The sequence below is a fragment of the Narcine bancroftii genome, chromosome 2, assembly GCF_036971445.1.
Source record: "Narcine bancroftii isolate sNarBan1 chromosome 2, sNarBan1.hap1, whole genome shotgun sequence".
Lineage (NCBI taxonomy): Eukaryota > Metazoa > Chordata > Chondrichthyes > Torpediniformes > Narcinidae > Narcine > Narcine bancroftii.
In genome coordinates, this window is record NC_091470.1 from 46,373,707 (window position 1) to 46,399,447 (window position 25,741).

At 37.8% G+C, this 25,741-nt stretch overlaps 1 long non-coding RNA gene across 4 annotated transcripts in view; it reads left to right on the forward strand.

Moving 5' to 3' along the window:
• The window catches only part of LOC138753487 (uncharacterized), a 49,831-nt gene that overhangs the window by 16,617 nt on the left and 7,473 nt on the right, over window positions 1-25,741 (forward strand). The window contains exons 2-8 of one of the 4 annotated variants that reach the window (XR_011351198.1): window positions 4,281-4,384; window positions 6,049-6,098; window positions 8,099-8,129; window positions 12,143-12,217; window positions 15,472-15,543; window positions 15,849-15,977; window positions 19,021-19,156. This is a non-coding gene — a long non-coding RNA (uncharacterized lncRNA). Of the gene's footprint in view, window positions 1-4,280; window positions 4,385-6,048; window positions 6,099-8,098; window positions 8,130-12,142; window positions 12,218-15,471; window positions 15,544-15,848; window positions 15,978-19,017; window positions 19,157-25,741 lie in introns of all 4 variants that reach the window. The other 3 variants (XR_011351199.1, XR_011351197.1, XR_011351196.1) reach the window with 3 other exon arrangements.

A 25,741-nucleotide genomic window follows, 5' to 3' on the forward strand; every position in this document is an offset into this window, starting at 1 on the left:
ATGATAGAGTCAAACAGTTGCCCAGACAAAATAACATTTCCTTGCCTCTCTTGGTCAAGTTACCTGGTCCATATACAAATTGATCTTGTACATGCTCTGAAAACATGTTCAAGCTGGTATGACACAACAATTTCCTTAATTCAACAATAAAGATGCTGATTTTTCCCTGAACTCTGATTGCAGAATCCAAATTTGTACCTCTCAACTGTTTCTGAAGGCACTGGGAAAAATGGCTCCATAATGTTACAATTTAATTAAACCAAACTACAAAATGCTTTAGATCAATCAACAGAAGGGATGTCCTTTTCCTGCTGATTTCCACATGGCTTCATTATCATACCCTCCTATTATATCTGTAACACTGTAGGCCTAGCCAATTTCTGAGTAGGTACTGAGTCCTTTGTTGACTCTTCAAACCTCACAGTGTGCACAGTTCGTGTTTGTGCTAACATTTTACACAGTTGTTCACAAGCTCCTCTTTGCTAGACTTGGAATGTTCTCCAATTTGTTGCCTCACTTTCTACAATACACACTTTTCATAATCTTGCACCTTGTCATCAAGTACTTTGTATGACCTTGTGAGTGTAGAACTGAACAGACCTGGAGCTGTGTACTGCATGGCTGTTTATTCCACAGGACTCTCAGAGCACATACAGCAAGCCCCTACGGACAGCTGTTGTAACCTCAGAGCAGTTAATCATGTGACTTTTTACTGAATGAGGTAACAGCCTTAAAGTCATAGTCACCTTTAAGCATCCCATAATAAAGACATTTTTTCAATCTTTCTCTAAGTTCTGCCACATTCTTTCATCAATGAACTTCATCAGTTGTGTGTCTGCCCATTTCACACCCCTAGTGTTGACAATTATCATTCTATCAGTCAAATTTTGCTATTATATGCCATGTATTTTATTGTATAGTTTGATGATTATTAAAATAATCTCTTGGAACCACATCTTATTATTCATTATTGCTTTGGCATGGTGTTTTAACTTCTGAATGCTCTTACATAATGAATGCTTAATATCTTTGATCCTCTAAAGCACGTGCTTTTGAATAGATGTTAATGACATTCTTTACTAAGTTTTGGATGTAAGGCTTGTACGTCTTTAAATAAAGTACACATTAAATACTCCTACAAGGTCTGAATTATCTTGCTGCAGCCTACATTTTTTTTTAAAGCTACACTAATATGATGAAAACATCTATATTTCTGTCCATGTTAGAATAGCTCATCTTAAAAAAGAACTGAAATGGAAAATAATTAATCTTTTGTCTTTAAATGTAGAGAAACAGTTTCACAAAAGGGAATTATTTATATGAATGTACAGGTCAATTTTCAGTAGTAAGAATATTTGCTTTCCTAACAAGTTTTTAGGTTAATTCTCAGGGTAAGACTGCCTTTTTAAAACATGTCATGATAATCACAAACCTCAGATACAAATTAAGAAACCCTACCTATGCCGTAAGCACCTTTACATCTAAATAATTAATCTACTGTACGATAAAGGCAATCTGATCATCATCAGAAAGAGATCTGATATTCTGTCTCAGTGTGGAACAGGAAACATTAGGAGTGGTATTTATTTATTTACTATGTTTTTGCAAGTTGACCTGCATCAATTTGAATAATAGGCTCATATAAAATTTATAACACAGAAGGAGGTCATTCAGCCCATCAAGTCCATCGCAAATACAAAAAAGAGTTTCCCTCCCTAAATCCAACTTTCTGCACTAATTCAGCAAGTCGTGGCTCTTCATGAGAACCAAAGGCTGTATTGGCTGCCTGATGCTAGTGCTAAGGATGTCTCTTCTGGACTGGAGAAAAATAGAGTGAGAAATGGAGGATCCCATTGTCATAATCCATAGAGGCATTAAGGACAGAGGTAGGATTAGGAAGGAGGTTCTACTGAGGGATTATGAGGAACTCGGAGAATCTCAATAACTTGTCATGATGTTGACGTTGGTGATGGCAAATCTATCAAACCACATCCATATCAAATGAATGTTGAAAAGTGCAGACTGGAAGATCAAGAGATTGAATATGTATTAATGAAAGATATTATTAGACCATCTACCTCAGATTGGAGTTCAGCTTGTGTCCTGGTGCCTAAATCAGATGGGGCAGTTAGATTTTGCACTGATTATAGAAATGTTAATGAGGTAAGAAAGACAGATGTTTATCCTATTCCTAGGGTGGATGATTGCGTGGACAAGGTTGAAAAGTTTCTTACTAAGATGGACTTAGTAAAAGGTTACTGGTGTGCTCCCTTAACAGAGAGAGGTAGGGAAATTTCTGCATTTGTGACCCCATCAGGGTTATATGAATACAATGTTTTACCATTTGGAATGAAAAATGCCCCTGATACATCCCAAAAAACGATTAATTCTGTGATTCAAGGTTTAGAGCATGTGGATGCTTATATTGATGATTTGTTTATGGGGAAGCACACATCTCTGAGTTAGAGAAATTGTTTGACAAACTTTCAAAAGCAAACATTATTGTTAATTTAGCTAAAAGTGAATTTGGCCATGCTACTGTAACTTATCTTTGTTATGTTGTTGGTCAAGGCAAGTTGGCACCTTTTCAGGTGAAAGTTCATACAATTTCTGAGTTTCCCATTCCCATGAGTAAGAATGCTGTTAAGAGGTTTTTGGGAATGATAGGGTATTATAGAAAGTTCCATTAAAATTTTGCTGATATCACCCTTCCTTTGACTAACCTTCTGCAGAAGGGTGAAAAGTTTGTTTGGACAGATCTTTGTCAGGAAACATTTGATAAACTGAGAGCCATTTTCTGACACCAGCCTGCACTTAAGTCTGTTATTATATGGTTGTGATAACATTGACCATCCAGTGACATGCTTATCCAAGAAATTTAATGAAAATCAAAATAATAATTCTACCATAGAACAAGAATTATTATCACTTGTACTGCCTTTGCAGTGTTTCAATATTTACATCTGCACAGCTCAGGGACCTCTTGTTGTGTATACTGACCGTAAGACCTCAGTGTTCTTGAGTTAAATGAAAAACAAAACTGGATGATTATTAACTGAATTCTAATTCTGCAAGAATATTATTTAATGCTAACATATTATAGACATGGATAATGTTGATTGCCTTTCAAGATGTTAAGTTTGCAACGTTGCAGAAAAATGTATTTGTCTGTATTATATCATGTAACAAGAGTGAATGTATTATTTCAAACTTTCTAGGTTTGCTCTTGAAGCACAAAATTTTCTTTGTTGGGGGAGGTATTTCATTTAGTGACTGTCACTTTAAGGGCTAGTACCAGCTGAAAACATTCACAACTGTGGAGAGAATTGAGTGGGGGGGGGGGAAGAGAGAGAGAGAGAGAGAGAGAGAGAGAGAGAGAGAGAGAGAGAGAGAGAGAAAAACATGATGGCAGATCTACCCTCCCAGAATTCTGTGTGGCAGAGAAAGGACTGTATGCATTGACCATGGAGGGGTTTCTCTGCCACATGGAATTCTGGAATTCTGGGAGGGTGTATCCGCCATCGCTCAATGCATTATTTAGATATCACCTGTGAAGGATAGGTGCCCCTCTCTCCGGGGATGCCTGGTGGTGAGTGTGAAAGGATGCAGAGAGCAGGTTAATAGTGGTTCAGTGTGAACGGCATAAATGGCTCCTTTAACTGGTTCATTGAAAGGCCAATTTACAAGTTAGCCAGTGTGACATGGGCTAAAAACTGATGTCTATGGCGAGGAATGGGCTGCGGCCAGCACAGATCACTTTGAATGATAGAATGGGTTTGAAGAGCTGGTGTTTGTCTCTTGATACTACTCACTTTCTTTTTTTTAAATTTTTAAAAATTTTTCACACTATGAACCATACTGACCAAAATGCACACAAACATTTCCCTCTTGAATATACACAGTGTTATTTTCTCCCCTTTTCCCCCTCCCTTCCCCCCCTCCTTCCCACCCACTAAACGTTCAACATATACAATGCATTAAACAATGTCATCACACAATGAAAATAAACAAGAAAATTATGTCATCTACTTTTACACACTGGGTCAGTTCATTTAGTCTTCTTCTCATTCTGTCATTTTAGGGGGTGGAGGTCCACGGTAGGCCCTCTCTGTTGTGTTCCATGTACGGTTCCCAAATTTGTTCGAATACTGTGATGATATTTCTTAAATTATATGTTATTTTTTTCCAATGGAATACATTTATTCATTTCTATGTACCATTGCTGTATTCTCAGGCTATCTTCTGATTTCCAGGTTGACATTATATTTTTTTTGCTACAGCTAAGGCTATCATAATAAATCTTTGTAAGAAGGAAACGGGAACAACAGTACATGCAATTTGGGCATGCGAGAAAGTGGAAAAGTTTTGGGAAGATCTAAATCAGGTATTAAATAAAATCACAAAAATCAACATACCAAAAAATCCAGAGATCCTTCTTCTAGGTAATATAAGAAGTAAAGAATTAGGCCTCGATTTGGATGAAGCACAATAAAAATTTATTATTGTTACGACTTGCTTGAATTCCAGACCCCTAACAATTTCTAATAAAGAAAAAAAAGACTGCTTGAGATTTAAATGCTTCCATCAATTACTTTAGCTCTACATGCTCTGGTATTTGATTATTCTTCTAAGGGAAGTACAATCTCTGTGTGTACATAATTTTAGGCAGTGCAACCAAGCCTCTTTAGTTCCAAAGAAAACAACCTTGCTTATCAATGAGCTATTGGAGGAAGTCAATGCAGCATCTATGATGAAAATGGTCAGTCAACATTGTGGGTCTGGAAACCTTCATCTTTGCTCAAGATATCAGGATCTGCATTTTTTTAAATGCTCTCAACCTTGTATATCAAATCTTTCCAAATGTTAACATTTTCCAATCCTGACAACATTCTGGAAAATCTCCTCTACTCCCTTTTCTGTGTAATCACACCTTCCCTGCAATGTGGTGATAAGAACTATCATTGAGTTCAAGCTGCAGCCCAAATAGTGTTAGATACAATTCTCGCATAACTCACCAGTCTTATCTTTTATGCAGCATCTAATAAAGCATCCTGTATGCTTTCCCCTTTTCAATATTCACTTATCATGTTCTCTTTAAAGGACCTCCATACCATTCACTATCTGCTACTTGTTGCATATTCATTCACCTTTTGCACTCCCCAAATGCATTATTTCTTACTTTATTGCGCAAGTGATTCATCCCTCCATCAATCCAAGACTTTCCTTTTCAAACTCAACTTATATTTGTAAAATTGAAAACACCTTTATCATGCCCTCCCCCCTTATATTTGAGTCTAAAGCATCGATCTAGGTTCCAGAAAACAGGAGTCTGTATGGAATACCAGCTATTCATATGAACAATTATTACCCTTTGTTTCTGCCATTGAGTTAAAATTTGTCCGTCTCTTTCAAATGTCTTGAGAGTTTATCTTTCTGAGAAGCTTTCAATATTGGAAACAAAAACACAATTCTCGAGAAACTCCGTAGTTCAAACAGTGTACATTATGTAGCAAAGATAAAGATACATAACCAATATTTCAAGCTTGAGCCCTTCATCAAGGTATTATTGGAAGATTTGTTAAAATTCCAAATGATCTAATTCAAACTCACTGCCCTCATTGAACCACCTCTGAAAATCTAGTCAGGTGATCAGGAATACAAATGAGTAATTTTCCACCACAAAAGTTAAACTAACTTGCCTGCAATTACTCAGCCAATTCCTTTGAAGCTATGGTACAATATAAGCAGTTGTCCTTTTATATGGCACCAATTCTGTACTAACAAAGGATTTAATAATTTGGTATGAACCTTCAGCAAATGAAATATAGTTAATACTCCAATGAACATAGCGTTAGCAGCTGCTTGTTAATGTTTGAGCTAAATTACTTCTTTAATTGTGAAACAGTTCCAAAAGAGTAGAAGCTGCTGCAGCCAGTGAACAAGGTGGGAGATCGAGCTGTAGTTGGGAGTTCCCTTGTTATGCTGCCATCAAATGATTCTCAACTCCAGACAGTAAGCAGTTGCTTTCCCATCTATAACCCCATATAGGTCTGCATACAGGATAGATGAAGTCGCAGAGAAGAAATTATCCTGTCACGGTAGGCACTATCCTCAAATTATCCTGTGAAAACAACTTCTGCTGGCATGTAAAGTTAGCCTTGCTTCTGCTTTTTTTATACCTAATGACAGAACTGGATAATAATTTCACAAAATATATGTATCTGTTGCTAGAAAGATTTATTTTGAAAAATGGGCTTATAATGGGCAAAGTTTTAGATTTTGAACCTTGATGATTTCCAGAAATATCTTAAATGGGAATGGATTTAATATTTCCTAATCTGCTCTCAAAATTTGAATGCTGATTGATACATTTTAAAGTTTATGAGGCCACTGCAATTTTGAACCTATATCTTCTGATCTCCTGAAGAATCAGCAGGTATAGTCAGTCATCTTAAAGCCAAGAATAGACTGGACAGGCCTAGCTGCGATCCATCCCATCCTGAAATTCCTGATCTTTGCCATTATACAGCAGCAGTGCGGCTGCAAATGTTTTTCGGCCTGATGCTATCCAGGAATTTCTGCTCCAAGTCCACAAGTGGACATTGATTGAGAGTGCTTTGGCTGAAATGTTCCTCAAAGTCTAATTGTGTACTGATCCTCGCTGTCAGCTGGTACTTGTTGATTAGCCAATTGGGGAAAAATGCCAGATGATAGCAAATGTCCATGGATTCAAATTCCAGCAAGTAGTTAAGGCCTTTGGGGAGAAAATATTGCCTTGAAGGAAATTCATTCAAACCATCAATGGCAGTCTTTAATATGGGATTATTATTGAAATGGTGAAAATCCAGCTGGAAGTCTATTTTTAGTTTACGCACTGAAAAAAAAGCATAGTTTTGAGGGATCCCTCTCAGAATAACTTAACTAATAAATGAGATGAATACCTGTCAATGAAAAAGGAATTATATTTTCCCCATTATGCTTTGTCAAATATTGATAACAGTAATTTTTTTTCTGATTAATTGCTTGCATTATTGAAGCAATTAACAATATCAAATGTCAATGTTCCTGTCCTTTTCTTTTCATAGGCAGTTACTCAGTGTCCTAGAGGACTTGCTTCCAATAGAGTTTTGACTTTCTGAGCCAGCTAATTAGGTCAATATGGGATCCTCAGACTCTGCCACATGTAGAAAAGGAGGTATTTAATGTATCAGGTGGTCCTTAGTTCTTAGCACCTCTCTCATCATTTTGTTGACCTTCCGCTTGCTTCCAACAAAGACTTGGATCTCAGCACCACCCTGGATCCTTTTTCATTCTGAGCAACTATGGACCAAAGAAGATTTTTTTCAAGGAGGTTTTAATGCTCAGTATTGTTCTGCCTACTTAATCTCTTGCTATGATTGGATTTAGAGTCATCTGCCTGCTTTGAGAGTCCTGTGTTGGGCACATGAACAATGGGTCTCCATCATTTCTGATTGACTGTGGCTTTAGCCTTCATACTGGTAATGTTGGCCCAGAAGAAAACATATCATATGAATTTCAAATTTGATGGGACCTCTGTGGAATTTTAAAAAAGCCTTGACAATACTAAGCAGAGAAGAAAATGTGGCAAATAAGACAAATTGATAAAATGTCAACCTTATGATTCTTGAAATTTTTGAGACATAATTTGCTGATCATTTATGGAATTATGATTTGTTATTACATCTATTACTGGCTCTACAGAAAAAAATGTTCGTGTTTTTATTTAGAAACTGGAAATTATGATATATAGTGTAATGTACTGTACTCCCTCAACAGCTCACCAATGTAAAGAGGATTTCTCAGAATCTCAGTGCAAGTATGAAATGTCATGGGGAATCCATAACTCCTGAGTACATTTCAGAAAATTTATACTTTGATAAATCTACTTATCGGAATTAAATTATAGATGTTATTTCTAATTAATGTAAAGATGAATGTATATTCTTGTAACAATGTACATACAACATTTAGATAACTATTATGTTGTCAGATCAATAATATTTGTTATTTTTTTCTGATCCTTGTGTATAAATTCATCCATTTAATGGACATTTTTCATTTTTATGACTGTTTCCAGGTCACATCTTGCTTCAGAATGCAGGGGTGAGGTATGTTTTCCATCATTTGAAAGCATCTGACAGCATCTGCTCTATAAACTAAACATAAGAGCTACACTTGTTCTATGTCCAACAAAAACAGCCCACTTGGATCTGAGTGTTATTTGATGCGGTTCTCTGAACGTAAAGAGATGACGAGGACGAATGCATCCCAAACCCATTTATTTGTAGGATATATTTTATAGCATGATTTCACAATATATACCTGCACAAGTCAAAACAAGTCATTCTAATTTTGTTAAGGTATTTAGTAAATTATCTGAATTTGTGTGCTGCTTTAAAAATATTGCAGGGATTGGAACAAGTCCACTCCAGTGTGTTAACTGGACTTGGATCCAAGATATAAATTAAAATTCTGATAAGTTTGTTTCCATGCAGAAAGAAGTTGGCCGTTCTTTCAGTTTGTGAATGATGAATATGAAAAGGAATGTTCCACCATTTTACTTCTGTTCTCCTATCATTCTGGTGCCTTCTTAGTTATTTCATCCTTCACCACTCTGCCTAATCTCCTCTGTTGTTTTTGTTCCTTGCCAACTTCCTGGCTGAAAATCTTTTTGCTTATGCTTGGTAGGATACAACTCCTACCTTTTAATCAGCTACATTTCAGATAATCCCTTTTCCTTGAATTTTTTGAACACTCATCATTATTGTATCTAACACCCTTACCTTATTCCTACTCCCATTGCCCTGACTCCAGGGCAATGAGTGTGTTAAGTAAGAGGAAGGCCTTCAAGGGCAAAATCTTGAGAGTGCAGAGTTTGCATATTCCTGTCAGGATTAAAGGCAAAGTTAATAGGCATAGGGAACCCTGGTTTTCAAGGGATATTGGCGATCTGGTTAAGAAGAAGAGAGAGGTGTATAGCAGGTATAGGCAACAAGGAGCTAATGAAGTACTTGAAGAGGACAGAAAAAGCAAGAAAATATTCAAGAAAGAAATCAGGAAGGAAAAAAGAAGACATGAGGTTGCTCTGTCAGATAATATGAAGATAAATCTGAAAGGTTTCTATAAGTATATAAAGAATAAAAGAATAGTAAGGGACAAAATTGGTCCCCTAGAGATTCAGAGTGGTCAAATATGTGAGGAGCTCATGTAATGGGGGAGATCTTCAACAAGTTTTTGCATCAGTAGTTACTCTGGAAACTGGCATAATGCATAAGGAAGGAAGGGAAACAAACAGAAGGGTTACGGAACAGATAGAGATTAAGGAGGAAGAGGTGCTTGCTGCAAATAAAGTTAGACAAATCCCCGGGCCAGATATGATATTCCCTCCGACCTTGAGAGAGACTAGTGTAGAAATTTTAGGGGCCCTGGCTGATATATTCAAAATTTGATTAGCCAGAGGTGAGGTGCCAGAGGATTGGGGAGGGTGGGGGTGGGGGGAGGGGTAACTCGTGTTGTCCCATTGTTTAAAAAAGGCTCCAAAAATGAACCAGGTAATTTTAAGCCAGTGAGTTGGATGTCAGTTGTAAGTAAATTATTAGAAGGAGTTCTGAAAGACAGGATATATAGGTATTTGGACAGTCATGGGCTGATTAAGGACAGTCAGCATGGCTTTGTGCGTGGTAGGTTGTGTTTACTGAGGTAGAGTTTTTTGAGGAGGTTACCAAGAAAATAGATGAAGGAAAAGCTATGGATGTTGTCTACATGGACTTTAGTAAAGCCTTTGACAAGGTCCCACATGGGAGGTTAGTTCAGAAGATTATGGCAGTAGGTATCCATGGAGAAGTTGTAAACTGGATTCATAATTGGCTGTGTGGGAGAAAACAGAGAATGGTAGTGAACAATTGCTTCTCAGACTGGAGACCTGTGGCTAGTGGTGTGCCTCAGGGATCCATGTTGGGACCATTGTTGTTTGTTGTCTAATCAATGATCTGGATGATAATTTAGTAAATTGTATCGGTAAGTTTGCTGATGACACAAAGATAAGAGGTGTAGTGGACAGCAAGGAAGATTTTCAAAGCTTGCAGAGGGATCTGGACCAACTGGGAAAATGGACCAAAAAATGGCAGATGGAATTTAATGCAGACAAGTATGAGATGTTGCATTTTGGAAGGGCAAACCAAGGTAGAACATACACACTAAATAATAAGGTACTGAGAAGTGCAGAGGAACAGAGAAATCTGGGAATACAGATACATTGTTCCCTGGAAGTGGCATTTCAGGTGGACAGGCTGTAAAGAAAGCTATTGACATCTTTGCCTTAAAAATCAAAGTATTGAGCATAGGAGTTCGTATGTTGAAGTTGTTTAAGACATTGGTGATGCCAAATTTGGAATATTTGCCTTTCTCTTCTCCTTCTAGTGTCAAGTGCCTGAAAGCAAGAAAATGTTGCTCAATGCCCCATGTTTCTATCCTTGGCCATTTCCTACTGCCTCTCTTTCCTAATCAAAATTCCTCTCAATTGTAACATTATTCATAACCACCACAAATATAATTAAGAATCTGACAGCCACACCTTGGTTCAAAGTACCAAGTAAACCTATTCTTGCTAAGTTTTAAGGATTGTTCCAACTGCTTGAACAATAATTCTGTATTCCTGGGTGCCAGTAGTAAATTTTTATCCCCTTTCTTGTCAACAATCTAATTTCCTTTCCTGAAAAGTACATTCAAAGACTATTCTTTATCGAGGATGGCAAAGTGTGGCAACTTTCTTTGAACCACACTTTATTGTCAAGGCGTATCACACAATTCAAGATGCTCTCAGAAGAAGAATCATCCTTTTCACATCTGCTCCATTAAAACCCCATAGAATCACTGCTAACTCTCCCAAATAGCAGCAGTATCAAGCTGAGCGCTAGCCTTTCCTCATAAGATAGTCAATGCTTTCCAATAAACCTCATCTGAACTACTTTCAATGCTTAAAACATAGAAACATGGAGGATAGGAGCAGGAGTAGGTCATTCGACCCTTCGAGCCTGCTCCGCCATTCAACAAGATCATGGCTGATCTTAAAGTTCAGTACCCCGTCCCCGGCTTCTCTCCGTAATCTTTAATACCCTTATACTGAAGAAATAGATCTAATTCCCTCTTAAATAGATTTAATGAACCTGCCTCTACTGCCCTCTGTGGCAATGAATTCCACAGATTCACCACTCTCTGGGTAAAGAAATTCCTCCTCATCTCGGTCCTAAATGGTTTGCCTATTATCCTCAAACCATGGCCCCAGATTCTGGATTTTCCCATCCTTGGAAACATCCCATCTGCATCCATTCTGTCCAGTCCTGGCAGAATTTTATATGTCTCTATGAGATCCCCTCTCAATCTTCTAAACTCCAGCGAGTACAATCCCAATTTGCGCAATCTTTCCTCATAAGTCATTCCTGCCATTCCAGGTATCAGCCTGGTGAATCGCTTCTGCACTCCCTCCATTGCAAGAACATCCCTAATGGAAGTAAATATCTTACTTCCATTAGGTAGACCAGTTTAGTACACATTCCTCTAGTACTGCAGATTCCATCAGTACACTGTCACAGAATTTAGTTTTGCTGACACACTCGAACATTATGTTGGGGAATTGTCACTTGGATCCATCATTGCATTTCAGCCCAACATATCCTGCTTCTAAATTGAAATGTAGAAAAATATTTCATAGCTGTTAAAAACAATTAAAGTTTTAAAAAACATTTTTAAAAGGAGCTGAAAATAAAAGTCTAAATCATCCAAGTAAACACAATGAAGAAATGTAGAGGTACTAACAGCTACCTTGATCCACTGCAATTTCCCCAGAAAATGACTAATGAGAGGTTTTTCAGCTTTCATGCATGAAAATCTTGAACTTGATGACACTGATAGTGGGCAAGAGGAAATACAGGCATTTCCATCCAAAATCCATCCGAGCACACATAATAATATCGTCTCACTCTTGTGGAATGGCAGTGGCAAGGAAAATCTTTGCACAACCTGATCTGAACATGAAGTGGATTGAATAACTTTAACAAGGCTGGTGTAATGAATGACCTGGGTTAATGTTTTCAATTCTGATGTTTTGTTTTTGTTGCATTAGGAAGTATATGTCAGTGGAAACTCAGCCACTATCGGAAGGTGTGAACTTCTGAATGTAAAGTCGACAACAAAACAGGTAACTTTATTTTGTATTTCTGCAAGATTAATGTGATTGATGGGGATGGTCACTTTTAATGAAAGGCTTTTGATCCTAGCTTAAAAGTGCTCTGAGTAATTAAAGGTTTCATTATAGTCACGCAATAGAACAATTAGAATGTACCATACATGAAATTCTTTAACTTTGTCTACTGTATGGAAGACAGAGCATTGCCCCACTTTGTCCAGTGCCCCTCACAGAAATGAGGCCCCAGCGAGGAACAAACTCGCAACCCCTGGTTTACAAACCAGTGCTCTAACCACTGAGCTGTTGGAACCTCTCAAATACAATAACACAGACATGCTGGAGGAACTCAGCAGGTCTTGCAGCATCCATAGGAGGTAAAGATACATTATCGACGTTTCTACCCTGTAAAACTGCTCTGAATTTGTTAAACCTTTTTTCTTTTGTTCTGCATATGCATTCGTCTACCTCACACATGTCAAACTCAGGCTCGCGGGCCAAATTTGGCCCGTGATATAATTATATTTGGCCCGCAAGATCATATCAAATATGTATCAGAGCTGGCCCACTGGCCGCCGTGCCAGTATAGCGCATGCACAGCTAATACTACAAATCCCAGAATGCTTTGCAAATGCGTTGGCACCAGCCCGTCAGCCCACTAATCCCCCCCACCTCCTCTCTTTACTTTCATTAACATCTGCGACCTGTCGCCCAACTCACGTGTAATAAACCCCTTACGAAAAATGGCCAAACGAAAGACAGAAAACAGGACCTTTCAAGACAGGTGGGAGGCAAACTCTGACCCCACAGTTTGATGAACTTGCATCTAAGAAGAGATGCCAAGTATCTGCTTTAGACCCAGGTGCATCAGAGTAAATCACAGTGGAGCAAGCTAAGCTTGGATTAATATTTTCTTTGGTTAACTTTGGACTGTTCATAGTTGAAAAATTGGATTTTCATTGAAGCAAGTTGTTATTTTTTTGACTTGTGAAAAAAATACATTTAAAAGGAGCTTAAAGGCTATAGAGAAATATTATTCATTGAATATTTTATTTCTCATTTGTTAATGCTTCTTCTGGAAAGAGTTTAACCAAAGCTATTATTAAACATTTATTTTAATAAGAAAAGCTTTAACATTACATATGTTGAAAGAAGAGAAAACATGCAGATGTTGTTGAAAATGTTCAATAAATATTTAGTTCGGCCCACGACTTAGTCCAAGTTTTTAATTTTGGCCCTCCGTGAATTTGAGTTTGACACCCCTGCTCTACCTGATCATTTTCTGCAAGTATTTTGTCTTCTGTTTGTATTTATAATTTATTTTCTTTTATCATAAGACATTTAAATAATTTATATAATGTTACTTCTATGTTTTTTCCTTGAAAATATTAAATGCAAAAAGAAAGTTGATGTTAATTGGCAAACTGACCTTTATGGTTTCTGCACCAATGCTCTGAATCTTTCTCATCCTCTTCCCTGCACCTCCAAACATCAAACTATCATGTCTATTAATGGTTTCATCTTCTGTGCAGGGTCCCCACCAACCCTGCCACCTAATCTTCTGCCAAAGGCACCTAATGAATCACAGGCCCTTTCTGCCTTCTACTGATCCACCAACAAGGCTATTGATCCATTGCTTTCACCTGTTCTTTCTTCATAAACTTTATTCCTTCCCATCTACACTTAATTTTTTATTGAGTTTCTTCCCAACTTTATTACCATTCCTTTAATGCTTCCTGGCTCTAAAAAAAATTCAATTTCTTGCCCCTAACACTCCTTGAATACCACCCATCCTCTTGCTTGGTTCTATTTATCTCTGAACACCCTCTTATTTTCACAGGATATAGGAACATTTTCATTCCACCCCTGCTCACTCCTTTGAGTATCAGTGCAGTTTCAGGGCCTGTATCTCACAAAATGGAGGAATTAACAACATAGAGAAGTGTAAGTGGTACAATGTGCTTGCCATTTCATGAACATAGTTGCTGGATGACCAAGGCAGTAGCCTAAATGTCCAAGGAAATTTAATATTTAAGAAAGACAAGCAAAACAGAGTAGGAGGTGGAATAACATTGAAAGTGAAGGATGCAGTCAGCTATTAATTCAGAAAATGAAGATTAGAATCAATATGGATTCAATAAGTGACACCACGGGGCTGAGCATATGGACTGGCCATCTAATGGCCATCAAACAGGAATGTAGGGGTTGGACTAAACTGGAAATTAAATATTTGTATAACAAGTGTATTTAAGTAACCATGGGTGACTTTGATATGTAACTCAACTGCCCAAACCAATTCAGCAATAATATAGTGGAGGAAGAATTCCTGGAATGTGCATGGAATAGCTCTTTGGACTAGTACACGGGGTGGCCAAACTTGCTTAACGTAAGAGCCACAAATGATAAACTGTAGATGTTTCAGAGCTGCAAGACTTGAAAAAATATTGCATACATATTTTTACTCTTACATGCACATTTTGTTACAAAAGTTTCATACAAATATTAAGAAATACATGTAAGTAATAATATTTATACATGTATGTAGTTTTTAAATTGCTAATTTGTATTAGTTTCAATAATCAAAAAGTACATAGCCAAATTTTGTGGACCAATTTTTAGGTTAAAATTAGGGGGTTGACTATTACACGCATACTACTTTCAACCGTGGTACGTACCTGATATGTGATATGTGAGTGAAAAGGAAATACTGAGAATCACTGTTCTAGACCCAATTATTACTGAAATAATTTGCTTGAGAAAAATTGCCATTGGCCCATTTCATTTGGAGTTATGAAACCGTGAATTAGGTATGATTAAAACAGTGATTTTCAACCTTTTTCTTTCCACCCACATACCACCTTGAGCAATCCCTTACTAATCACAGAGTACCTATGGCATATGGCATAGGGATTACTTAAAGTGGTATGTGAGTAGTTGAGAACCACTGCATTTAACAGACTACTTCCACAACCTCCATTATGATGCCATAGCCAGACATATCTTGGCCTCACCTCCACTTTCTTCTATGACACCATGACCAATTTCATGCAAAAGAGATGGAAGATGCATTGTAGCCCAACACTTTTTTCATGTTATGTGCACTCCAGATTTAGTACAGAATATTTGTTGTTTTTGCTGAAATCTCCTCTTTATTGATATTGGATAGATATTAGAGGACAGTGTTTATGGTAAACCTTTGATTCACAAGTATTGTCCTGGACATGTGGTCTTCACCCAACTTCTGACCTGAGATTCTTATAAACTTACAGTGAAACTCAGCATGTGCTCAAGAAACACCAGCTCATCTTGAATAAGCATATGGCAGCCTTCCAGACCAACTGGTGAGTGCAGTCCTTCAGCTGATTAATCATTTTTGTGCCTCCAACCTTATCACAAATTTTTCTCCTGTCCTGCATACCAAATCTGCATGATCCCCCCCTTGCATGTTCCAACTTTCCCTGTCTCATTTTTGCTTAAGATTTGTTATCTCTAACATTTTTCTAGTTCTGATGAATGGTTGTCAATGTGAAGCATGATAATTTCTCTCTATATACAAGCACGGTTTGATGTATAGTGTATTTGCAACATCTTCTGCCTTCTGATTACTGACAAACAATATTGTGCTATATTTTCCCACTTTGTCTAGATATAGGACGACCATTCCATTCTGACATTACTGCTCTTCAACTACAAGATATTTCCAGTAAAGTTTTACCAGTCATTTGAAAGCACTGCAGATGCCAAAATGCATAAAACAAATGTGTTAACAGCAAAGGTGAGCCACAAACAGGAGGTACATGTAGTATTTATTGTAAGGAGGTGGGCAGGTGAGGGGGTAAGGAAGGTGTACTTAGTCTTGAACTCACCATCAAGGAAGATTAATTAGCACCACAGACACAGTTAATTATTTTTTATATTTATAGCTCATTAATGGAAATCCAATCAGACCAAATATTCCTTGATAACATGATTCACAAATCTGGAAGTGAATTTGGCTCTAGAATGGCCCTTTTATCTTTTCACATGATCCTGTTCATCTTAATTGCTTTATCTTTAATTCTCTTTTGTCATTTATTCATGAGAATGGATGAAAAGATTTTAATTTGGCATACAGTTAGAAATCATAGCAAAATTGTTTGTGATAAAACCTGTCAAACATGCCTATATAAAATTCTGTTTCTCTAAGTAAATTGATATTTTTATGTTTTTCCATTCTCTAGGACCATTGAAAGTAATCAGACCTGTGAGAATGAAAGCACAAGAATGTTGGAGGAAGTCAGCAGGTCTCATAGCATCCATAGGATTTAAAGATGTATAAAATGGACAGATAAGGCCCGAACCCTTCTTCAAAGTAGGGCCCATGTCTGAAATGTTGGGAATGTATCTTTACCTCCTATGGACACTGCAAGACCTGCTGACTTCCTCCAGCATTCTTGTCTTTTTACTGCAATCACAGTGTTTCACTCCTGTGAGAATGAAAAGATAATTCCTCCAAAATTACTGCAGAATTTGTAGAGCAATATTTTATTTTCTTTAAAATTGGCAGTAATAATTAAAATATATGATAAGGATCAGTGAATTTGAATTATAAGTTAAATTCACTCAATAGTGCATTACTTTGTCCTCAACTATACTGAGGGATCAGAGGATATTTCATTAGATATTTTTCTCATTTTTGCTCACTTTGAATATGACTTCATTGCTGGAGGATGGATTGGGTAATCAGCCCTTGTGTTATTGACACCTCAAGTTCTATTCCTTTTGAACAAGAGTCAAAAAGTAGGTGTTGATTCATGGGTCATTATTAGAAACAAAATTACTCTCAGAACCTGCTACACAATAAGACTATTTGGATCATTGTATTTGTGTACTAGTCATTAATGAGCTAACAAACATAACCCCACATTGCTGCACTTAATTCAAAACCACCACCATATTTTTACACATATAACACACGCATTATATGAGTTTTTTACAAACCAGGTACACCCACTCCCCCATACATTATATGCGTGTGCATGCTATATGAGAATATTTTTTACACGTTGAAAGAATGCACACAATTTATAGCAGGCTTAGGAAAGTCAAAATGGCAATTTACAGCAACCATGGAAATGTTATAGCGAGTGTGGGAATGTAATAGCGGCAATGAAAGAATGCGCAGAATTTATAGCTGGTGTGGGAAATTTTGATCTAGGGCACTGCACCTTAATTGGCCAAACCCTGTCCCTGAGGGATGAGATTAATATATCAAGTGCCTCTGATCTGAGACAACATTAGGATGAATCTGCCCTATGGGCATCAGTTTTTTCATCCCACTCCATCAAGACAAACAATAAAATTCTCAATTGCATGCTATTTTTAACAGGATAGAATTTAAAGAAAGGCTTTTTAAATCATGATATAATTTAAAAAATCCTGCTTAACTCTAAAGCCTGTCTTCGATCCATTTAGTTAATTCCTCTCCAAAAGCTTGTTAACATGTTGCAGGAAAGATATCAACTATATATTGGGTGATTGACACCTCTGGGGGAAGTTGATTGGGTGGTAACTGTGGGAAATTAACAGTGGCAGATACTGGGACTATGGAATATGTTTTGTCTCAGGTCCCAAATAAGTGCAAATTGCTCTTGTAAATCGCAATGTAGAATATTATATCCGCATGTGCATGCTATACAAAAATAGTTTTGCTCAATTTATGATTTTCTGCACTTTATAAGCTTGTGCACATTATATGTATGTGAGCATAATATGAGTGAAAATACAGTACTGGGTTATACACTTCTTGATGTAAACATCCAAGAGTTTTTAGAATGTGACAAATGTTTCTGCCCTTCAGGCAATAGTTCCTCAACCACTCTATGGGTGAAAACAAAATCTTCCTCATCTTCCCATCTGATTTTTGCATCAATTACTTTTTGCTAAGGGGATTAGATCCTCTTTATTTATTCCGTCTAGATTTCTCATAATTTTGTCTAGCAGATTACCTCTTCCCTCAGCTTCCTATCTTCCAAATAAAGAAATATTAATCCATCTAAATATTCCAGTTCTGGCAAAATTCATGTAAATCAACTCTGGACCCTCTCCAAGCCAATAACATCATTCTTGTGAAACACAAAACTGCAGATACTGGGATCTTCACCAAACTAAGAGCTGCTGGAGGAACTCAGTGGGTTCAGGCAGCATCCATGGAGTAAAACTTGTCAGTCAACACTTCGGGTGGAGATCCTCTTGCCAAAGGAACCCGACCCAAAATGTTGACTAACCATTTCTACCCATGGATGCTGCCTGACCTGATGAGTTCCTCAACCAGCTCATTTGCTCATCAATCCTGTAATGTTTGTTTATTCCAGTGGTTCTCAACCTTTTTTCACTTACATATCTCTTTAAGTAATCCCTTACTAACCACAAGAATACCTATGTTTTGGATGTTAGTACCTATGTTAGTCAGTGAGAAGCACTTCCACCCTTTTTATGTAAAAAAACACACATTAGTTAGTAGTCCTTCACTACTTGTATTATCCCATTGCAAAGGAGAATTCAAAATGGAGGCCAGAGCATCTGGAATTTCTTTCCTTTTCTATTTTTAATAGACCAGGATATACAGGCATTTCATCTAGAGTTAGAATGTTCATTCTCTCTGTGATTTTCATGGATTTTTGGGAAGAAAATATTCTTCTGTGAAAATATATTTCAATATGAGAAAATTATTATTTACTTAAAAATTGTTCCTTATTAAATAATATTAATATTAATATTAAGTGGAGAATTTATGTATGGATTTTAAGGTCTAGTGTTGCATATTTTGAAACCAGCAGGAGTTTACGAATAAATGCCCTTCATCAATACTGAGGAAGAGATCCAAGTTGTCGAGAAATGAAAACCATGTTTCACACAGAACAAGATCAGAAAAAAGAGTCCGCTTTCGAGAATCAGATGAAATAATTTTCCACAGTATGTTTGATAATGTTTTAACTATCTCTTTGTTTATAAAAACCGAAGTTACAAAATTGAATGGTGCATTACTGGGAGCTGTGTTAAAGGTATAAGGCCCGAAGAAGGTAAATAGTCTTGCTCATGGTTAACTTTTTGTACAAAAAGCTGGTTAAATCAAAGAATTCATAGCCCCATAAGAGTTATTATCCTGCTTCAAAAAAGATTATTCCTTGAGGGTCTTGCTTCCAATTCACTTTCTGTGATAACTACTTTTTACATTTTTAATATTCAAATGTATTGATTGAGTTGCTCTATTTTCTTTGTTAAAATGTACACAATAAAACATATTACAGTAACATCCCTGATATCCAGAATTCAAGCAACCAGCAAAAAAATTATGGAAAATAACTAGGTAAAAAGAAATGGAAGTTTAAAATTGTAGCATCTCACAGTTAGTTCACCAATCACACAACACAATCTCAAGCAAGCAGAAAATTCACTTTTACGGCATTTACCAATCCCCGTAGGTGCTGGATACCAAGGTTTTAATGTATGTTAAATAGACCAAAGATAGAGCAGTGTACTGGGAATTTGCAGCAAATCTGGCAGATCTGCAACTTAATCATTCATCATCTTTCTCTTTCTAAATATTAGTTGATCTTTGAATATTCAGAACATCAAATTTGTTTCAGTTTAGTTATTTAACATAAAAGCATGATGTTTGTTACACTCAATCAAGAATTATGATTAGAGGATTAGTGAAATAACTTTGAATAACTTGCATATATATTCTAGGTGTGAGAGAACAAATTTACTAAATAGCTAACAAGAAAATAAGATTTTATGTTGACACATATCCAGTCTCTGACAGTGAATACATGCATGAATCTCATTAATGTTCTGATTGGGTTTTCCCAGATGATTTCACTTTGACATACATGTCAGAAAAATTTCTATATTCATCTTCAAGTTTTCATTCTGTGTGATTGATTCCGCCATTTAAAAAGCAGCATGAGTCGTAATCATATTTTCTTCTCTTTGTTATTCTCTTTTTGTGCTGAAGTGGGTATCTTGGACTGGTATCTTTGCTGGTGAGAAATTATTTGTCGTTGGCATCAATAAATGCTAAGAATACTGGGTGGCTTGTTTATTAGACTTCATTGAATTTTTCTGCAAATTTATTGTTGGCCACATCATTCTCTCCAAGGCCTTCTTACATCCAATTGGGTGAAATGGTCCTTTCCTGCCCATCCTGTCAGAGTCAGAAATACCTTGATAAAGGGCTCAGGCCTGAAATGTTGGTTATGTATCTTTATCTTTTCTTTATTAAGTAATCTGTGTGACCGCCTGAGTTTCTCCAGCATTGTGTTTTTTATGAAAATTACTGCATCTGCAGACTTTCGTGTTTCACTTCAGAATCGGAAATATACTCCTTTCTTCTTCTACTTGCTGTTTTCAACCACATCATTTGAAAAAGTTCAGATCTTATGTATGTGATGATGGCGCCAAAAGTCTATCCAATGCTTTTGATGCATAAAACTGTGTCCACCATACAGCATTTGAATACATTTCTTCCAATGAATATTTTGAAGACAATATTTATAATTTTTTTGTCCAAATCCAACAAAATTACTTTAAACCTTGGTGATCTCTTAAACCCATATCCAGTTTGTCACCAGGATTCCTTATTTACAGTTGAAAAATTATCACATTTGAAACATTTCCTGTGAAAATTCTTTTTTGTGCCTTTATTGCATTTGTATTGTCAGTTCCTGTGCTGCCCAGCTGGACTCACACATTTCACCTTCAGTAAATTTAAGCTCATACGAAACTTTCACCACAGCCATAACTTGTACTAACTTCTGCTCCTGTGATCTGTGTCCAGCAGTGATGGCTATAATTGATGGAAGTTCCACTAAAGTTTGCAGAAGTCATGTGGATACAATTCCTAAGGCATTCCATCAATTTTACAAGACATGCTCTGCCATAAATCAAAGCTCACTGAATGAGCACATTTTTGCAAAGAAATTGAAAAGATATACCATGATGCCAAGGAACTCCTCACACAAACCATCTGAGACTTTCATATTCATGAATCAATATTTTTTGGTATGGATAATATACTTTTATTGCATTGCATCATTTGTCTATTTGTTTGTTATGTTTTTGGCACAGACTAGAAGGGCCAAAGGGGCCTGTTTCTGGGCTGTAATGCTCTATGGTTCTATGATGTAAGGGTTCAGAAAGCATTGGATAAAGCAATATGGAACTAAAGAAGAAAGTCTGCAGATACTGTGGTTGAGTGCAATACACAAAAGTGCTGGAGAAACTCAGCAGGTCACACAGCATCCATAGGAAGTAAAGATAGTAAAATAAAAAGTTGGTGTGTCTCTCCCTTCCCTTTCATCCATCATCTCCTTTTCCCGCCCCCATCTTTTAAATTCTGTGCCACATTTGCGTATTGCAATAGGTCAATATATTTTAATGTTAATGATTATCTAGGATCTGAAATTTAATTATATAAAAATCTTAATGCAATCACTCAAATCCAATCTGCTTAAAAGAGAATAATGAAGGCCAAGATACTTTTGTTAAATGCCATTATCTTATTTTATATCTAAAAACCAAGAAGAAAGACATGCAGCCTTTCCGATTGATGCTCCCAGGAATAATAGGAAGTAGGAACAGGAGTAGGCCAAAAATGGCCCATCGAGCCTGCTCCGCCATTCAATACAATCATAGCTGATCTAATTTATGATCTAACTCCACCTATCTGCCTTCTCCCCTTATCCCCTAATTCTGCTATCATGTAAAAATTTATCTAATCGAATTTTAAATATGTTTAATGAGGCAGCCTCAACCACTTCCCTGGTTAGAGAATTCCAAACATTCACGACTTTCTGGGAAAAACTTATTTTTCCTCATCTCTGTTCTAAATGTACTCCCCCGAATCTTGAGACTGTGTCCTCTCATTTTAGTATCCCCGACCAGCTCAAAAAACCTTCCTACATCTATCCTATCCATACCCTTCATAATCCTATATGGTTCTATAAGATCTCCACTCATTCTTCTGAACATGAGCGAATACAATCCTAGACAATTTAATCTTTCATCATAAGTCAACCCCTTCATCCCAGGGAGCAACCTAGTAAACCTCCTCTGGACCGTCTCCAAATCCAGTATATCCTTCCTCAAATATAGAGACCAGAACTGGACACAGTACTCCAGGTGCGGTCTCACCAGTACCTTATACAGTTGCAACATTACCTCCCTACTCCTGAATTCAATTCCTCTAACGATGAAGGCCAACATTCCATTTGCCTTCTTAATAACCTGCTGCACCTGCAACCTAACTTTTTGTGATTCATGCACAAGCACTCCCAAGTCCCTCTGCACAACAGCATGCTGTCGTTTTTCACCCTTTAAATAATATTCAGTTCTTTTATTTTTCTTGCCAAAGTGGATAACCTCACACTTACTAACATTGTACTCCTTCTGCCAGACTTTTGCCCACTCATCCAGCTTAACTATATCCCTCTGCAGACTCTCCACATCCTCATTACAATTTGCTCTTCCACTCAAGTTGGTGTCATCCGCAAACTTGGCTACACCACATTTTGTCCCCTCCTCCAAGTCATCAATGTAAATGATGAACAGTTGTGGGCCTAACACTGACCCCTGCGGCACCCCACTTACCACTCTCTGCCAACCTGAAAAACTCCCATTTATCCCGACTCTCTGCCTCCTGTCAGACAACCAATTTTCAATCCAGGCCAATATACTTCCCCGCACTCCACTTTCCTGTTACTTAAAGATAAGTCTCTTGTGCGGCACCTTATCAAACGCTTTCTGGAAATTCAAATATACATCAATCTGTTCCCCTCTATCCACCGCACCCATTATATCCTCAAAGAATCCTAACAAGTTTGTCAAACAAGATCTTCACTTTCTAAAACCATGCTGCATCTGCCTGATTGAACCCTTACGTTTCAAAAGTTTCACTATTTCATCTTTAATGACGGCTTCAACCATTTTTCCAACTACAGACGTCAAGCTAATTGGCCGATAATTTCCAGTCTTCTGCCTACATCCCTTCTTAAAAAGTGGCGTGACATTTGCTGTCTTCCAATCTTCCGGGACCTGCCCAGAATCCAAGGAATTTTGGTATATGACCACCAATGCATCAACTATAATCTCTGCCATTTCTTTCAGAACCCTTGGATGCATATCATTAGGACCAGGTGATTTTTCTGGCTTTAGTCCCATTAGTTTCTCCATCACTACTTCCTTTGTAACAACTATTTTATCAAGGTCCTCCCCAACATTCGCATCCTTAACTCCGCTCTTGGGCATGCTGGACGTGTCTTCCACCGTGAAGACTGACACAAAATATTTGTTTAATGCCTCGGCCATTTCCTCATTTTTTGCTACCAGTTTTCCTTTCTCATCCTCCAAGGGTCCTATGTTAACTCTGGCCACCCTCTTCTGTTTTATATATTTATAATTTATTTTGCTTTCTCTTTTTATATTTTGTGCCAATTTACTTTCATAATCCTTTTTTCCCATTTCTTATTACCCGCTTTGTAACCCCTTGTTGTCTCTTAGTTTTCCCAATCTTCCAGTTTCCCACTGCTCTTTGCAGCTTTGTACACCTGCGCCTTCAATTTTATATTCTCCTTTATTTCCTTTGTTAACCACAGTTGATTTTCCCTTCCCTTGCTGCCCTTTTTCCTGACTGGAATATATTTTTGTTGAGCATTACAAAATATTTATTTGAAAATCTTCCACTGTTCCTCAACTGTTTCATCAATTAGCCTGTGCTCCCAGTCCACTCTGCCCAATTCCTCCCTCATCCTATGGTAGTCACCCCTGTTTAAGCATAATATATTAGTTTTAGATCTAACTATTTCCCCTTCCATCTGAATGAGAAATTTAATCATATTATGATCGCTATTTCCCAGATGGTCTCTGACTATTACATCATTTACTCTACCTATCTCATTGCACAACACTAGATCCAGGAGAGCATTTTCTCTTGTTGGTTCCTTAACATGCTGCTCAAGAAAGTTATCGCATTAGTCCAATGCACACTCCTCTTATTTCCTTAGTGCTTTACAACTTACTCCCTCTCATTTAGGTCCATGAAGCCCTTTCATTCTACACTACACTAAGGTGTAGTTCACAGTGACCATTTAATTTACCAGCATGCTTTTGAGATGTGGGTGTAAACCAGAGTACCCAGGAATAATTCAGACAGTCATGGAAAAAAGGTGCAAACTCCCCCAGACAATATGGAACCTGAGTCCTGGGCAGAGAGACAGAAAATTGAACCTGGGTCCTGGAGCTGACAGACAGAAACATTGAATCTGGGTCGTGGAGCTGAGAGACAGAAATGTTGAACCTGGGTCCTGGAGCTGAGAAACAGCATTGAACCTGGGTCCTGGAGCTGAGAGACAGAAACATTGAACCTGGGTCCTGAAGCTGAGACACAGAAATGTTGAACCTAGGTCCTGGAGCTGAGGCACAGAAACATTGAACCTGGGTCATGGAGCTGAGAAACAGCATCGAACCTGGGTCCTAGAGCTGAGACACAGAAATATTGAACCTGGGTTCTGGAAATGAGAGACATAAAAGTTGAACCTGAGTCCTGGAGCTGAGAAACAGTATTGAACCTGGGTCCTGGAGCTGAGACACAGAAACATTGAACCTGGGTCCTGGAACTGAGAAACAGCATTGAACCTGGGTCCTGGAGTTGAGAAACAGCATTGAACCTGGATCCTGGAGCTGAGAGACAGAAACATTGAACCTGGGTCCTGGAGTTGAGAAACAGAATTGAACCTGGGTCCTGGAGCTGAGAGACAGAAACATTGAACCTGGGTCCTGGAGTTGAGAAACAGAATTGAACCTGGGTCCTGGAGCTGAGACACAGAAACATTGCACCTGGGTCCTGGAGCTGACAGAAACAACATTGAGCCTGGGTCCTGGAGCTGAGACACAGAAACATTACATACAGCTTTCCACGTGATCCTGCTTTGAATGAAATCACTCATGGAAAATATTTCACTCCTCAATGGTGGCAAGACTGTCTTTATTCTGATTAACTATCTAACAGGAAGATATATGTTGAATAAAATTCTTCTGTAAAATAATAAATATGCTCTTAAAGAGCATATTTCTGTTACACTGATTAAGCTTATTCTTTGGCTTGGCTTCGCGGACGAAGATTTATGGATGGGGTAAAAGTCCACGTCAGCTGCAGGCTCATTTGTGGCTGACAAGTCCGATGCGGGACAGGCAGACACGGTTGCAGCGGCTGCAGGGGAAAATTGGTTGGTTGGGGTTGGGTGTTGGGTTTTTCCTCCTTTGCCTTTTGTCAGTGAGGTGGGCTCTGCGGTCTTCTTCACAGGAGGTTGCTGCCCGCCAAACTGTGAGGCGCCAAGATGCACGGTTTGAGGCGATATCAACCCACTGGCGGTGGTCAATGAGGCAGGCACCAAGAGATTTCTTTAGGCAGTCCTTGTACCTTTTCTTTGATGCACCTCTGTCACGGTGGCCAGTGGAGAACTCGCCATATAACACGATCTTGGGAAGACGATGGTCCTC